This window comes from Canis aureus, chromosome 10 (assembly GCF_053574225.1).
Source record: "Canis aureus isolate CA01 chromosome 10, VMU_Caureus_v.1.0, whole genome shotgun sequence".
NCBI lineage: Eukaryota > Metazoa > Chordata > Mammalia > Carnivora > Canidae > Canis > Canis aureus.
In genome coordinates this window covers 42,490,700-42,508,032 of record NC_135620.1, presented here as the reverse complement: position 1 = coordinate 42,508,032, position 17,333 = coordinate 42,490,700, and the positions used below count along the sequence as shown (strand labels likewise).

Below are 17,333 nucleotides of genomic sequence, written 5' to 3'. Positions count from 1 at the left end.
ACTATAATTATATTCTTTTATTATACTTTTTCTACTTTTACATAAAAGATAGGAGCCCGTACTCACTATTCTGCCCCTAGCTTTTTTTCATTTGGAGATCTTCCCGTGTTAGTAAATAGAGAACTTTGTTTTGTCTCCCAATAAATGGGTGTGTCATAAATTATTTAACCAATCCCGGACTGATGGACAGTTAACTGTATCCAATTGTTTTCTGTTGTTTCAGTGGATGGCAGCAAGTTCCAGAGGGCAGACTGCTGATGTCTTCCACTATATGCTCCAGCATATCTTAAACATGTTCAAGTGTAAAAGGTGGGCTGGATTAAGACTGGCTGTGAGAAATTCTTTACTGGACTTTGTCAGCATTGGGAAGTCCTAGAAATTGGCTTAGTGCAGGGGTTGGAGATGGAAGGACTCTCCTGAGCAATGAAGACTCCATACTGGATGTGAAGAGGTACTTGCAAGGAATCAGTCTCATTCTGGAAAATAAAGAATCGAGCGGCTATTTTGGAAGTTGTCAGAGCAAGAAGACATGAGATCTTTTTATTACTAAGCTTGCAAGAATGATTAAGAGCTGAGGAAGCAGACCTATGGTCTTAATAAAACAATTACTATGGACAGATATATTTCATCATATTCCCATGTTTAGTCATTTCAAAAGACTTCATCATGAAATAAATTGAATCAAATTTGTCACATTTATTGATAGTATTAAGCAACTATAAAGTTAAAAGTTCATAGGAGGCACCAGCCCATCATAGATGACCTTAATAATGTACTTACCTATTTTAAAATATTTATCGTGTTTCAATATTCTTGCTTGTATGTTGTCATGTTCACCTGTACATTGTGTTAGTTATATAGTGTTTACCTTTATATATATATTTTTAAGACAGAGGGGGGAGTGGGAAGAGGGGCAGAGGGAGAAAGAATCTTAAGCAGCTTCCATTCCCAATATGGGGCCCAACAGGAGCCTCGATGTCAGGACCCTGAAATCATGACCTGAGCTGAAAACAAGATTTAAGCCACCCAGGCACCCCCCACCTTTATATTTTTAAGTTATTCTCTTTATTTAAAGTTTTACTTTCAAATAGTTTTGCATTTGTTTATTTTTAATAAATAAATACCAAGATTGATTTTGTAGCTCAATTGAAAGTACAGTTCATTCATCCATTTCATTCAAGCTACATGTAATGTTTAAGTATCTAGATCACAGGCCCTATGCCTACCTTCAGGATAAAAAGCTGAATGAAGAAAACAAAATGCCAGCCCTCTTGGAACTTCTCCTTTTTTGTTGGAAGGAAATATAAAAGTATTAAGCCGTCAATTAATTAATTGCAACTACATCGTATACTAACATAGCAAGCAAAAGAAAATTATCATCTGTCACCAGAAACTGGAGGATTCAGAAACTCTGAGCCTTGGCATGTGATGCACATTTCTAGAATTTATAGTGCTATAGCAAAAATGTAAACTTGGGAGCTGAAGTATACCTGGTCTCTAAAGGCCAAGGAATGAATGAGGTCCTGTAGAAATACAAAATAGGAAGACTGGGATCCCTGGGTGGCGCAGCGGTTTGGCGCCTGCCTTTGGTCCAGGGCGCGATCCTGGAGATCCAGGATCGAATCCCACGTCAGGCTCCCGGTGCATGGAGCCTGCTTCTCCCTTTGCCTGTGTCTCTGCCTCTCTCTCTCTCACTGTGTGCCTATCATGAATAAATAAAAATTAAAAAAAAAAAACAAAATAGGAAGACTACCAAAAATTGAGCCTTATGGACCATCACAATTACATGTAGGGAAGACAATAAGGAGCCTGAAAAGCACACTGGAGTGGATACAGCACAATAGGAGGATGCCCAGGAGAAAATATGATGAGAGAATGTTTAGGAAAGATATGTGTTTAAAAGGTGATGTCTTGGGACATCTGGGGGACTTAGTCTTTTAGGTGACTGACTCTTGATTTTGGCTCAGATCATTATCTCAGGGTCATGAGATCAAGTCCCAAGTGGGGTTCTGTGCCCAGCATGGAGTCTTCTTGAGATTCTCTCTCTCACCTTCCCGCTGCCCCTCCCCTGCAGGTGCACTGTACGAGCATACGCATGTGTGTGTGTGTGTGTGTGTGTGTGTGCGCGCGCGCGCTCTCTCTTATAAATAAATAAATCTTTTTTTTTAAGTGATGTCTTATATTCAGGGAAAGTGAGGACTGGGTTTGGCAGAAGTCATGTTGCAAGAATCCAGATTGGAGTGTATGGACTGAGGGTAAATCAGATGAAAGGTGTTGAAGACAGAGCGAATGGAAACTTTTCTTAAGGTTTATCTGTGAAGGGAAGAAGGGAAATAATGTAGGCCTGGAGAAAAAAATAAATATTATTGGGTGTAATTTTTTTAACCTTTTTACAAATGTATTTTGGGATAGATTTCCAGGAATAGATGTAGTGGCACAAAGCATATAAAATCAATATTTTCTTTTATATATCTGCTTATTTAATAGGCTAAAATATCAGGCATTGTTGCTTAACTCTGTTTAAGTACTAGTGGGCTAGAATTTTTTCATTTGTCTGCTAGTCTTCATCCTTCTTATCTGGGTCTTATGACATTAACTAGTTTTTTTATTTTCCTTATGAATTATGTTTTTAGATATCCTTAATTCTTAATACTCTCCCATTCCCATTCCTCTATAGATCTTATGAATTATCAGTTTCCATGTATATTGTAAATATTTCACTTTTTTTCCTATATCCCATTAGGATTTTATTTTTATCTATGATTTGAGATGAGACTATAAATCGATTTGTGTCTGGATTGCCAGGCATTTATCTCATTACCATTTACTGGAAGTTCTTTTCTTCTATATTAACATCTAAGATAACCTTAATTCCAAACTTAATTACTACCGGTAATACAACAATTTCTAGGATTATTTTCTTGATTATTCTGGCCACCTAGGTTTCCTTACTGGCATCATGCTCACACTGTATTACAATTCAGTTTATTTTCTGGTAAAGCTAGATAATGTAAACAGTTTTCCTGTTCTATTCTTGGATATTTTTGCTTGGTGATCTTTCCTGATTAACTTTTTAATAGTCCTACAGAGGTCAGCATTGGCTTTATAAAAATAATGAAATTTTGTGGACTCAAATATACCCATACTGCAATGAATATAAAGTTCTGAGAAACTTCCTTCATCAGATGGAAAAATGAAACTGTAGTAGAGAATTTCTCTTTCATAAAAATCTAAGGTAAGGCACAAAGATAGATTAGAAAGAACAAATGTAAGTGCCAAAAAGAGAGGCCTGGGGGAAAAAGAGGAAGAATAACTTTTCAAGTAAAAAAAAAAAAAAAGAAGAAGAAGAAAAAAAAAAGATTAAAAAGCCAGAAATCCAGGGGCACGTAAGTCAGTTAAGCATCAGCCATTGGCTCAGGTCATGATCCCAGGGTCCTGGGATTGAGCACCCCACATTGGGCTCCCTGCTCAGCTGGGGAGTCTCTTTCTCCCTCTCACTCCCCCTGCTCATGCTCTCTTGCTTGCTCACTTGTTCTCTCTCTCAAATAAATAAAATATTTAAAACAAACAAACAAACCCAGACATCCAACTTAAAAAATCACTCATAACTCACTAGGGGAGATTCAGATCCCCAGCTTGCAGATTCTATGTGGCATTCTGCATGAAACTCCCAGTCTGCTCAAGGCTACTTGACTTTCCTGTGTCTCCGTTTTCTCAAATGGAAAATGGAGTAAAAAATATTTGTAGAGCTGATGTAAGACCATTAAAGAGCCCTTAGGATGCACCCTTCCTCAGAGTCAGCACTTAAAGAGTGCCATTATCTTCATTTTCTCCATCACATGTCTCTTTCTATAAACTGGTTTGAAATTGTGCCAGCTTGCTCTTGATAGCTGACTGACAAAAGTCCACTGAATTCTAGCCATAAGCTTGAAGAAAATGTTTCCTTTCTCCAACGTGTTTGTGCAAACTCAGGCTCCTGAACAGCTGTCTCTACATACTGTCTGACACAAGCAGGTGGATACAGCCTGAAAATCCTAGGGTGTAAACTGCAAAGGTATTTTAAGTATAATCCCATATTTGATGGTGTATTGAAATTCTCTGTTAATAGTAAATCCCCAGTCTCACAAATTCTTTTATATACCAGATCTCTTGACTTTATAATTAGGAAAATATGTTCATCAAAACTTTGCATCAGGATTGCAACATCCCTTTCTAACTCTGACACAGTAGTAAAAGAGAACAGTCTTGCTCCATGTCTGTCTGGAAATTTCCCAATTACGTGTTGTGAAAAATCCAGCTGATTAATTATCACATCTTCATAGAATGCTAATTCCTTGGCAGAGTTCTTAACTGACAATACTGAATGCCTAGAGCTGTTCCGTGGCTGTTTTACAGCACTGATTATGGTATCTATGTTCCTGTTCTGTTCTGTCCCTGGATGAAAGCCCTTTGAAGGAGAGGACTTTGCCTGATCCATCACTGAATAGGTATTAATGAATGGTTCTGATAGCTGTTACTATGTTCCCTATGACAGCACCTAATTAAAACACACTAAGACCTCTTGGTTGTCCTGGCATTGAATCTGTTCTCTTTTTTTTGGGGGGGGTGGGGGGTAGATTCCCCAAATTAAAAGTACATTAGTATGAGTGAAACACAGAACCTTGTGATTAAGATAAAACATGTAAAACACATGCAGTTCAGTGGCTAAGGAATATACCAAGACCATGAAATAGTTAAGAAAAACAGTTTCAGGTCACATTGGCCATATCAGATGACTGGGTTATCTTTGTTGATGTGAATAAATAATATCTAAACACTCCTTGGAGGGAGTGTGGATGTCTGGTCAGAGAGCTCATTTATCACTCTTCTTATATCAGAGATATTAATTCTGCCCAAGTATAGAAACTGAGGTAAGTCTAGACAGGGATTGCCATCTCAGTAAAGGGCTATGTGGCACCCTGACCTATCCCCATTCTGCTCCCAGATGCACTCAAACTTCCTATCTCCTGCAGGGATGTGCACAAATTCCTTTTTGAGGGTACCTTTCTGAAGCAGCTACAGCAACCATGGAAGCAGACAGACATTATTTTTCTGCTGGGATGGGGGTGGGGGTGAGGGTGGAGGGACCAGGGAAGACTGTGCTCTTTTATCTTTGGGATTCACTGGGTCGTTACTTGCTCTGATCTCTTTACCTCTGACCTCTCCCTGCCCACTTGGGGCCATTTTGCCCTTTGCTTTCCATTTTATCACCACCTCTAAATCTATTTTGATCACGGGATCCCATAATATTCAGGGATCATGTTTAGCCCACTACTTGCCTTTTATTTTCAACACACAGAGCATGAAAAAGATGCTGGGACCTACTCTCCACTTTGTCTTTTAACACTACCTCCTCACTTGATATATATTTCCTGAATCCACCTTTCCTTCCTCAGTTACCTATGTTTCGAGGACAAACTCCATGGCCAAGGTTGCAAAGCCCATTGAAAGAGTTCCCCAAAGAGATCAGAAGGAAGAGAGTATCACAAGAAATTCGGTCCCCAAACTGGGTTGCTCTTTCTCTGCACCACCACCTGTGGAAGGCCAGATGGCTAGGGGTAGGGGTTGGGGGTGGGGTTCGTTCTTTGGAGAATTAGGCCCTGAGCCTCTCATAGGTTTGGAGAATTAGGCTCTCAGCTTTACTGGGACTCACAGCAAATAGAGTGTGTGGTATTCAGAAGCGACTGTCTACATAGACCAGAATAGTCCATTAAAAGAGAAACTCCGCATAGTCTTCTGCCTTATAGCTCAGGTCATTACATTACTGTGCCCTTACTATGTAATGATATAAACTAAGTTTTCATCAGAGAAGGAGATACTTCATTTTTGACTCCAAGAAATAGCTAATCTAAATGGTCCATCTAGGAAGAGTGAAAAGGCTAAAAAATAAAGATAATCCCTTAGCAGAGCCATACAAGCAGAGCACTGTCACTGTTTTGAATACCTTGGTAACATAAACTGGAACCAGAGTTTACTTCATCACCAAACAGAGATTCTTCTCACATGTCTAGTAGGCTGTGACAATATGGTATTGATATATCCTCTTTCCCTTTAAAACTGGATTGTTTTTATATTTTTCTATTCAGTCAAGACTCAGAATGTCTTGTTATGTGTTACAGACTGTGCTGTATACCGTAGGTAAAGAGATAAAGAGTCACATCCCCACCAAGAAGTAGCTCCTAGTCTAGTTGGAAGAAAGAAACATGATCTGGTACATGTTAGTGTGATGTTCTGTATGATAGGAGTTCTGCCCTGAGAGATTAGTAGAATCAGACTATCAGGGCTTTCTGGTCAAAGTAATAATCTTAAATGAGTCATGAAGAACAAGACAGAGAAAGTACACCTATGAGAGTACATACCTGTCCAGAGGAATATTATATCAGTTTGGGTTTCCAGGGGTTTAAAATGGAAGATCTTATATACTATGCTGTTGGAGGTTAGATATCCAAGAAGCAGACTCTAACATGAGAGATTACTACATGCAAGGGGTTTATTGGGAAGAGCACAGGTCAATAACTGGGGCAAAGAGAACTGGAGTAGATGGAGTTGAATTGCAGTACAGTCACATCAGGGCTTACCTGATCCCAGCGGAGCTCTGAAGCTGGAATGAACCTTTACAGCTAGAGTGCAGGGGCCAGGCCTATATACCCCACATGGAGCAGTAACTGGATAAAGGCCCCCAGGAGGGGGAAAGAACTTAGAGTTAGATGACTCACTTTAACCAAGAGAAGTTTCCAGAGAAGTCCTATTATAGGAGGGCTGTCAGCTAGCAGCCCTATTAGTAGCCAGGGGGAGTAGGTTTTTAGGTCTTGAAGGGAGATTTGAATTGTGCATCAGATGTCTATTAAAAGAGCCTAAGTATTGGATTGTATTCATAGAATTATAGGAAACAACTGAATCATGGAAATAATATGACTAAAGTTGTGTTTGTAAACTAAACATACTTGACTCCATCAGTTTCCTTATGAAGGTTCCACAGCAGTTGGACAGGAATGTTCCACAGGATAATCTGTGGTATTTCTCTGTAGACATCCTTCTGTCTCCAAATTTCAAAGTCATTTACAAAAATAACACCACTTTCTAAGTCTTGTTACTCAAGTCAGAGACCTCTAGGTCCCTCTAGAAAGTTGAGAAAGAGCCTCAAGACATATGACTGCATAAACATGGCCAACTGAGGAGCCAAATGAGCAAAGAGAATGTGTCAGGAGAAGAATACCGTACCATCCAATTACTGCCTCGTCTCTGTAGTATCTAGAGGATGTTTGTTCTTTGTTCTTGGATTATAAAAAAAAATATGGAAAAACTACCCTTTTATTTTATTATTCTCTTTCTTAAAGATTTTATTTATTTATTCATGAGAGACACAGAGAGAGGCAGAGACATAGGCAGAGGAAGAAGCAGGCTCCCTGGAAGGAGCCTGATGCAGTACTTGATCCCAGGACCCTAGGATCATGACCTGAGCCAAAGGCAGATGCTCAACCACTGAGCCACTCAGGTGACCCTATTATTCCTTTTTTATATTTTTATAAAAGTTTTTTTCTTCTCTTCCTTTACTTCTTTTGGATGGATTTGGTCATATTCAAAATTTCAACTTTGTCTATAAGTGGCAAAAAGGTGCAACAGGATTGTGTTGGACAAAGTACTTGGAGACAAGTGGCCCTATGATGTTTATGGATGTGATATTTGTTGTCTCTGACTGGAGGCATGACAGTTGAAGATGGGATCACCGAATTGGGCACCTTTGAAATAATGTGAAGGATGTAGATACTGGGAAGCTGAGGGTGGAATGAAGTAGGCCACATTATTTGTTCTCACAGCCCTTCTAGAACTGCCCTCCAGCCCTGACATCAGGATCTGCAAGATTATATCGCTGCTGTTAATGGCTGATTAAAACCAGGGCAAGCCAATCAGATAGCTATTCTCAGGAATTTGACTCAAGAAAGCCAGAACCTGATACTTGGGAACTAAGTCACATTAATGAGAATGCTCTGAGCTTGTCAGAGTTTATGTCATCCTTACCTCTTCTCAGAGTTTCCTATTTAACCTTTACTTGGATTCTATGAAATATCATGATATTCCTTATAGCACAGCACATATTGACGCAGATTGTCATGTCTTCCTAGAAGCATATATGTGTATTTTTTGAGGATAAATCATGATGTCCCTTTAATAATAATAATAATACAATTTAAAAATGTTTTATCATAGGCTTACTTACCCATTTTAAAACTTCTCTTCCCAACATATACTTTATAACATGCTGAGTATTTTATAACTGTAGTATATATATTATAAATAAAAATAAACATTGGAGGTGGGGGCTCAGCATCTTTTCTGAGAGGGATATAAGGTGAAATACTGAACATCTGTATATTTATAACCCCGGCTTCTCCACCTTAAAGACACGGGTGTCATTCTCTGAGATCCCACACATGCACTAAAAGTTGACAGTTCTGCTTTAGTCACAAGAACAACACAAGATTTATATACATACACTTTTTAGCCATGTTTAAGTGTTCCTGAGAGAGCTAGATTGTGTGAGATTGTATACCCACAGCACTGAATAAATGTCACAATCCCCTCTCCAGAGGTGCTTGTGGGCTGTCAGGACAGATCAAGTCCCTACGAGCCCCTCCTTCTAGAGTGTGGGTTCACAGAGAGCCCCTGCTCTGCTTCCCCTCTGCCTTGCTTGTCTGTCTACCCTGCAATTCTCATTTTCCTACATTCTCTGCATAGGGAGCTAGCACATCTCCTATCATACAGTCAAGATCTGAGGCTCCTGGGCTACGTGGGGAGTGCAGTCAGTTAAGCAACCAATTCTTGGTTTCCGCTCAGGTACTGATCACAAGGTCATGAGATTGAGCCCTGCGTAGGGCTCAGCTCTGTGCTGAGCACAGAGTTTGCTTGAGATTCTCCCTCTCCCTCTGCCCCTCTGGCTCATGCTCTAAATAAATTAATCTTCTTTAAAAAAAAAAAAAGATCTACGGCTCCCTTTGGGAGACTGGGGATTCAAGTAGCACCCAAATATTTAGGACATAGATGAAGCTTGTCTAGGACTTCATACAGATTTAACACCAACCACTTGCAAAGATGTTGAGCTGGCCCCACTGGAGGGAAGGGACTCCAACTCACACAACTCACCTGGCCTCAGTTTTCTCTCCTATCATCTGTGGAATGGAGAAGAAAATAGAGGTCCCTGATCTGTCTTGTGCTCAAGTATGACTCTACTCCTTATCAGTGATAGTCTTTGGGCACATCCCCTCCTTTCTTGAGCCTCACAACTCTCTACAGCTTTCTGAGTTACAAGAAAGAGGATATAGCTCAGATAATAAAGTGAACCCATCTGCAAAGCACTGTGTCAGTGAGTCAACTATTCTTGAACATTTTGAGGTAGGGAAGCCCTGAGTTCAGAGTGTAAGGAAAAAAAAATCTATGACCAAAAATCTCTGGTGAGGCATGGCTTCCATGTGCACCCAAGATCCCAGGCCCTTCCCAGTGAAAGCTGGAGAGAGGGTGCCATGGCTTATTTCTCAGCCTTAATCAAAACATAGAGCAATCCTGTCTCCTCTCCTCCCCACACAGGACATGCTATGGGCCAGGAGGGGACACAGGACTTGGGAGTGTCTTTTGGTAAAATGCTGGTGGCAGTGGAGCTCTGTCCGGAACTTTGGACCTGGGGTGGGTTAGGGTTGCCAAACACGGTGCATTCTTGCTGTTTCCTCCTGACAGGAAGTGGCTAAAAGGGCAGCTGATGAAAGGGTTTAGCAAGGCTAGGAGGGAAAGGAGAAAATACTGCTCGCAAGCTTGGGGAAGAAAGGTCATGTGTCTTCCAGTAACACTCGTGTCACTTTCTAGCCACTGGAAGGGAACTGGATTCAAAATGAGGGACACGAGGGAGACCTGGGTGGCTATGGTTGAGCACCTGCCTTTGGCTCAGGTCGTGATCTTGGGGTCCAGGAATCGAGTCCCACATTGGGCTCCCTGAAGGGAGCCTGCTTCTCCCTCTGCCTGTGTCTCTGCCTCTGTGTGTCTCTCATGAATACATTTTTTTTTTTTTTTAAAAAAAGAGGGACTTGAAATGTGAGCCATGACCACCAGGCAGCCCAGGTCTGAAGGGATTCAGAGCCAGGATCATCTTCCTTTAGAATTTGGCTTTTTCAGATGTTAGAGAGGCAGCCATGGTGGGGCACAGAACTGGGTGAGTGCTGAGTGGAGGCAGGCGGGCGTGGGGGCGAGGTCTGGCTAAGCTAGGTCCTGAGTAGACATGCTAAGGCCTGAGACTACGGTCAGTGCTATTTGCAGGTGGGCAATATCTGTCATATTCATCTGTTTTGAAACAAACTTTGAACTCAAAAATAAATTCTCCCTGCTGGTTAGTCACCCTGGGCAAGGAAGCCCCTCCTCACTGAGCTGCTGTCTGGCTCCACAGTATCAGTGCAGGGCAAATGGGTCACATGGTCGTCAGTGAGGGGAACATTCATGCTGTAGCACCTGTAGGAAAGGGAGGGGAGAGTGAGGAAGGGTTAGGGGTTATGTGAGTGTAAAGGAGAGAAACAAATGAAGAAGGGATGGAAGGACCCCTGGGTGAGAAAGAATGAGAATGTCCCCATCACCAATAATCAAGCCACTTCCTCTCCTGCTCTTCTCCCTGATTACCTGACTCAGGCTGGTGACAAGGTGATGTGGACCTTGGTCCCACCTTGTCCAGAGTGCATGTATCTGTGTTCGTGTGTGCGGAACAGGTGGTGATGAGGGGGGAGGGTGTTTTTGAGCACAAAAACAATGCCTGCCAAACTCCTTTTTGGGTAAGTCCTTTTTTTTACAGCCATTCTTTAGGACATTGTGCAATATCTCATACTCCGTGTGAACAGTTGGCCTATTAGGCCTGAGGTGTCCTCTGTGAATATTATACTTGGTGGAGTCATGGGGCATCTTCTCCAGGACACACACAGGCAGGTTATAGAACTTGTGACAAGGGTGCAGTTTTCCTGGGCTGCATGCATGCACACAGGCAGATTATAGAACTTGTGACAAGGGTGCAGTTTTCCTGGGCTCACCTGGGACCGCTATTCAGCCCACTGAAGCCACCATGGCCAAACATGCTAAAGGATTCTCCATAATCCTCTACCTCTTTGTGGTCGGTCAGGATCAATGCCAGTAAAGGGCTGAGTAGAGTGCCGAAAAAGAAGAGCCACAAAAAAAGTGGAGTCACCAAAAAGGAGGAGTCCCCATTAAATAGAGAGAAGAGCTCCTGAGCCACCTGTTGTACCATTTCCACCCAGAGAAGAGGGCTGGGTCAATGTTAACTCATCCTGCCTCTCCTCCAGTCTCTTTACCTGCCTTGACTCCCCATATCCAGGCCTAGAGAAGCAACCTTTATCTCCTATAGACAGGTGCACACTTACACAGCAATTCAAGCCTGGGAAGATTAATGTCTGCTTTTTATTACATAATTAATAGTGAACATTACATTTTAAAATTTGATTCTCCTAACTTGAATTTCAGACAGGATGAGTAACCACACAGGTAGAAAATCCAGGGTTAGAGAACTCAGAGGAGGTGACTTTCAGGATAGTGACCTTTCTTATGCTTCCACGGGTAAACACTACCCATCCGAGGAGAGGTGGAAGCTTTACATGCTGAAGGACTGGCCATGGGTCCCGTGACAAGTCATGCCTGACTCACAGATCTTTGCTTTTCACTGGGAGCTGCTCTGCATTGTGTAGAGTAATACAGTCTAGCATTCCACCTTCTGACCTCTGCCTTTATTTTTTCCAAGTTGTCTTTCCGAGGCCAGTTAGTCAGGAACTATAGTCTGCTGGTCCTTACAGTTGTTCCTTGTCCATCAACCACCTCTGCTCTTTGGTCTCTCTTTCTCCATGGTAGATCTTAGGGGCTGAATTGTGCCCACCCCACCCACACCCCTGCCATTGCTCATGCGGAATTTATATATTTAGGTCCCAACCCCCCAGTATCTGAGAATGTGACTGTGCTTGGAGATAAAGTCTTTAATGAGGTGGCCAAGTTAAAATGAGGCCCTTCAGGTGACTATTAATCCGGTATGGCTGGTGTCCTTATAAGAAGATGGAGACACAGAGAAAAGGCTATGTGAAGAAAGAGCAAGAAGTTGGCCATCTGCAACTCAAGGAGAGATCTCAGATGAAACCAAATCTGCCCATACCTTGATCTTGGATTTTAAGTCTCCAGAACTGTGAGAAAATAAATTTGTGGTGTCAGCCACCCAGTCCACGGGAGTACCTGCTATCACAGCCCTAGCAGACTAATAGACTTCATGGACCATCACTTATGTAACTCTCTAAACACCCTCACTTCATTCTTATTTCATCATCCCTACCTGGCAGAAGTCCAAACTCCTGCCTCTTCCATACCTGACCTGACTGAGACCTACTAGATAAAGCCACCCAATCAAGTATATTGTGCCACCACCATAGTTCTATGGTCATCAGTTAATGGGCCTCTTCACTACCACATGGAGTTCAGACTTCCATTCACCCCATATATTTGGTGAGTTCCTTCTCTGTGCATTTAGGACACACAAGTGAACAAAACTGACACAGCTCCTGCTTCTTGGGGCTTAAATCATTGTTCCATGGTCAACTTTTGTCCCTATCTCATCTATTTCAAACATTCTCCACTTTGACAAACTTCTGTTCCTCCAACCTCAGCAGATGTACCAGATGCCCCTTCACTAAACAAATAGCCATTAGAGGAGAATTGATCTTCACCAAACTCAAAAAATTTGTATGCCACGCCTCTCCTCCTCCTCCTTTCTTGTTAGAGTGAAAAAAGTTTCGCAGGGTGAGTCCTTTGAATTTTGCAGCTGGGAAAGTTGCCTTCATTCTCCCAGGCATACTTTTTTAGTCCATGTGGTGACTTTTGGCTTACTTACTTCTTCCAGAACTAGGACTCACTGCTCTATCACCAGCATGAGGTACTTAGCATTTAGTTGGTACTCAAGATCCATTTGAGAAATGAAGGAGAAATGGAGGTGGGGTAGGGGGTGGGACAGCTGGAGAGAGGGCTCACTCGGTATGGCCTGAGACAGAGCCATCAGGAAGGAGTCTGAAGGCTGCCCACTTTCACATCTGGAAGCTGTGCTCTGTTTCTGCGGCTTCTGGAAGACAAAAACTGGGGATTTAGCCTCACAGATGAGGTTCTGGTGGAGCTTTCTGGACATCCCAGGAAACTTGCACCTTCCATGCCAGAGAGACTCTTCCCATGGTTCCTCTTTTACTGCTTGGCAGGCAGAGCTCCACTTTGGGGCTTCTGAGGCCACCAACCAAGGAGAAGCCTCAGAACCTCAGATCCCCCATGCATGGCCTCTACGGCAGAATGTCTTCAAAGGGCTCCATGTGATTTGGGCCTGCTGGAGTGGACCTATCTTCTCAGCATGCTGCAGCTCCGTGAAGTAACAATGACAATAGTTATGATATTTAATAAAGAGAACTGAGAATTTAAGTCCCCAGAGTCATTTACTAATGAGGAATATTCAAATATACTAATAACAAGATTATAAAGAATAGAATTAAAAGGTAAGTGCTTGATACACATTTAAGGCCTGACTTTGCTTAAGTTGTCCCATGGCAAGTAACACTGTCCAGAGCTCCTGAGAGCCCCAGGGTCTTAGAAATATCTAAGAGGACAGACAAACTCAATCAAGGTGGCCCCTATCCAATAAAGTTGAAAGATCAGCATTTCAAACTATCTCTGCAGAACCAATGTATTTATTTGGATATGCTTTCATAAACATAATATCAAAGGCATCGCTGTACAGTTTGATGTTTCTGTATAACATGTATCCTGGAAATCTTTCTATGGCAGTTCACACAGATTGACCTAATTTTGTATTTTGGGCACCACATAATTTAATCAACTGCTTGGCAATTTCGCAGTTGTTTTTAAGATTAGTGAACAGGGGCAGCCCGGGTGGCTCGGCTGTTTGGCGCCACTTTTGGCCCAGGCATGATCCTGGAGACCGGGGATCGAATCCCATGTCAGGCTCCCTGCATGGAGCCTGCTTCTCCCTCTGCCTGTGTCTCTGCCTCTCTCCACACCCCTCTCTCTCTGTGTCTCTCATGAATGAATAAGTAAACAAATCTTAAAAAAAAAAAAAAAAAGATTAGTGAACAGGGAATCTAGCACTTCCCAAACAGGAACGCTAGTACATAGGGTTGCCTGCAGGAGCAGAACCCTGGCTACACTGTCACAGCAGTGCCTCCCACAGAAGAGAAATCACACAGCACACTTGAAGATCTTTCTGGAGAAAGTGATCCTTAGCAAGTTGTTTGCCAAATAATAGTTGCTGTGAAATGTATAAGGAAATGACATAAACACTTCCCTCATCCTCACTTAGTTTTAGACCACCTGTGGAGATAATGTTTAAGGTACAGGCAAAACAATGGTACAAAGATAATGTGTGTGTGTATATATATATATGTGTGTGTGTGTGTGTGTGTATATATATATATGTATATATACATATATATATAGTGATGGGAAAGGGGATGTTCTCTGATTTTCAGACATAATTTTCAGCCAAGGAAAATCACAACACTTCAAAAACCCCTTCTAGTGTGGCTATTAGGTCAGGGTGAGTTAAGCACTTGCCTTACACACAAATCAAAAGGGTGTGTGTCAAATGACTTAGTAGTGGAGAAAATAAGAATAATGCAATATTCTTAAAAATAAAATTTAATGATAAAAAATCCTTGAGTAATAAAATATTAAATTTTAAATAAATATAAGAACTGATCTTGTAATTACATAAGCCAGAGAGATTCGTACAAGTGCGGGGGTAGGAGTGGCAGGGAAATTAGATTTTGACAAATTCCGTTTGGTCTACAAATTTTTTGCCAGACACTGAAATTTATTTACTTGCTAAATATCTCAAACACCATTCACACAATACTCCTATAAAGCAGAATGGTTTGCTTACCGATGATAGTGAGGTGTATGTCTCAAAACAGAAAAGCACTTGATGCAAATTTTGATTTTGTCAAAATGGGGACAGACCCTAAAAATGTGCCAACAAAATGGCTATCATTGTTGTCAGCCAAAGAAACGATATCAAAATGTTGGCCTGCCATAAAATCATGTTTTCAAACTGTGAGAAAGGAAGAATATCTCCTGTAATTTGGAAACAAATAAGGAAAGATGAATTAACATAAATCAGATATGTATATGCTGTTTCTCCAAAACAGTTCCAGTAAACTAAATTCTCTCAAACGACACCCCTCTCAAACGAAAATAAGCAAAGAAATAATTCCGAAAATATTGACCAATTTGCTTTCAACAAAGCCCAGGAAATGATCAATTCTGGTTTTGGCATAAATAAAATATTTAACGTTAAAATAATCTGAGTTTTAATACACCTACTTTTCAATATTTTTCAAACACTTTAACGTTGTAGGAAAAATTAACTTTCTGCATTTTCATAAAATCATATAGAGAGATTCGCGTCCAGACTGTAGATGCGTATCCCCTTGCCCCGCATCCCTATCTTTTCTCCGCAGAGCAAGCCTGGGTCTGCAGACGCACCGGCTCCCCGCCCCGCCCCCGCCCCGCCCCGCCCCGCCCCCGCGGAGCATCCCCAGGAAACGCCCTGGTCGGCGCCCGGGCTCAACTGCTGCGCGGCCCCGCGGAGCACAGTTCCCCGCGGTCAGGCCCGACAGGGGAGAGCCTGCTGGGTCCCCGGGTCCCACGCGACCCCGGAGCCCGGGCCCCTCACCTGGGTCGAGACCCCGCTCCCTGCGGAGCAGCTGCGGTCGTCCCGGAGAGCGTCCCTGGCAGCCGGGGGTCCCGCTGGTGGGCGGCGCCAGGTGAGCCTTTACGTTGAGTTCGCGCGCCCCCTGCTGGCCGTTGGGGCGCATCGCCGGAGCCTTGCGTGCTTGCTTTCACCGGGGTCCAGGAGGAGCATGCCTTTCCGACTCCTTAGGGTCTCTGCTGTTGGCCCTGGTGATGCTCTGCTCCACTTCTCACACCTTACCTCTTAGTATATGGCATCTTATATTTTCCCAATCATTTCCCGTATTCACCTAAATTGGTAGCGTAAGAATTTGTACCTTTTAATCCATAAGAGCCACCAGCTCAGTGTTGTCTACACAGGAGTCACTGAAATGTTTGTAATTCAGTCCCACTCTAGTGCAGGGGTCAGGACTCTCATGGATCTTGTGTCTCACAATTCTCACAAGATTATGGTGAGAATTAACTAAGCAATCTCAATGAGCCATCTGAGATGTATCAAATATGGTTATGTTATAATTATCAATAGAATTATTACACTTGGTCATATTTTAGGCTCTGAGAAATAACTGCCAGTTGATAATTTCATTCGACTATACAAAATAATCAAAATATTTTGTCATTTGGTCTATGCATGAATGTATTAGGAGGTAGAAGACACATTAATGACAAGAGAGAGAATTTGTAATCAGTGAGGTATGAGACAGGGAACACGGATGCATTAGAAGCCTAGGCGTTCCAGAAAACAAGTGATAATTCACCACATGCAGTTTGCACAGCTGTCTAATGCTGTGGATGGGGAGGTGGAGTTTGGAACCTAAGATAGTAGGTTTTTAAACCTGGATTTGCTATTGGTTTACTAGATTGTTTTATTTATCTAACTCTTAACAGGTGCTGTTTAGACATAGACACGTTGAAAGGATGAATGGGTCCCCTACAAGGGCAAAGTACTTGTAGTTGCTATCATTATCAGCATCAATATCATTGTTGCTAAAGGCTTTGGTGAAGTCTATGGAATTTGGTAGGTCCTTGGGGATCATGCTCAGAGTAGCACTGTAACATTTGATGAGTAAGCAATTAAGATTAATATGCCATAAGAAAATGAAGTCAGCATCAAAAAATATGTTCTTCATCCCCAAATGAACGTGGAAAATTAATAATATTCTAATAAAATTTCACAATAACCACAATATTTGGGGATCTTCTTATCAGGGTGTTCTGGACTGAATATTTGTGTGTACCCAAAATTCATATTGAAACCCTACCCCTCAGTGTAATGGTATTAGGAGGGGGAGTCTTTGGGAGATAATTGGGATTACATGAGGGTGTAGGGAGGAGGTCTCATGAATGGGATAAATGTCTTTATGAGAGTCACAAGAGAGGTTGCTTCCTCTGTCTGCTCTCTACCAGGCATGGATACAAAGAGAAGTTGGCCATCTGCAACCTAGAAGAGGCCTCTCACCAGAACTCAACCATGCTGGCACCCTGATCTTAGACTTCCAGCCTCCAGGATCCTGACAAATAATACATCT

At 42.1% G+C, this 17,333-nt stretch overlaps 2 long non-coding RNA genes across 3 annotated transcripts in view; one reads left to right on the top strand and one right to left on the bottom strand.

Moving 5' to 3' along the window:
• LOC144322281 (uncharacterized) overlaps positions 1–4,561 on the top strand; it is a 28,520-nt gene extending 23,959 nt beyond the window's left edge. For both annotated transcript variants that reach the window (XR_013387873.1, XR_013387872.1), the window contains exon 4: positions 224–4,561. This is a non-coding gene — a long non-coding RNA (uncharacterized LOC144322281). The remainder of the gene's footprint in view (positions 1–223) is intronic.
• On the bottom strand, positions 3–11,217 carry LOC144322280 (uncharacterized). The gene is made up of 2 exons (XR_013387871.1): positions 11,097–11,217; positions 3–476 (listed from the first exon to the last, which is right to left on the bottom strand). It is a non-coding gene; the product is annotated as an uncharacterized LOC144322280 (long non-coding RNA).
• Positions 11,218–17,333: the final 6,116 nt, after the last annotated feature.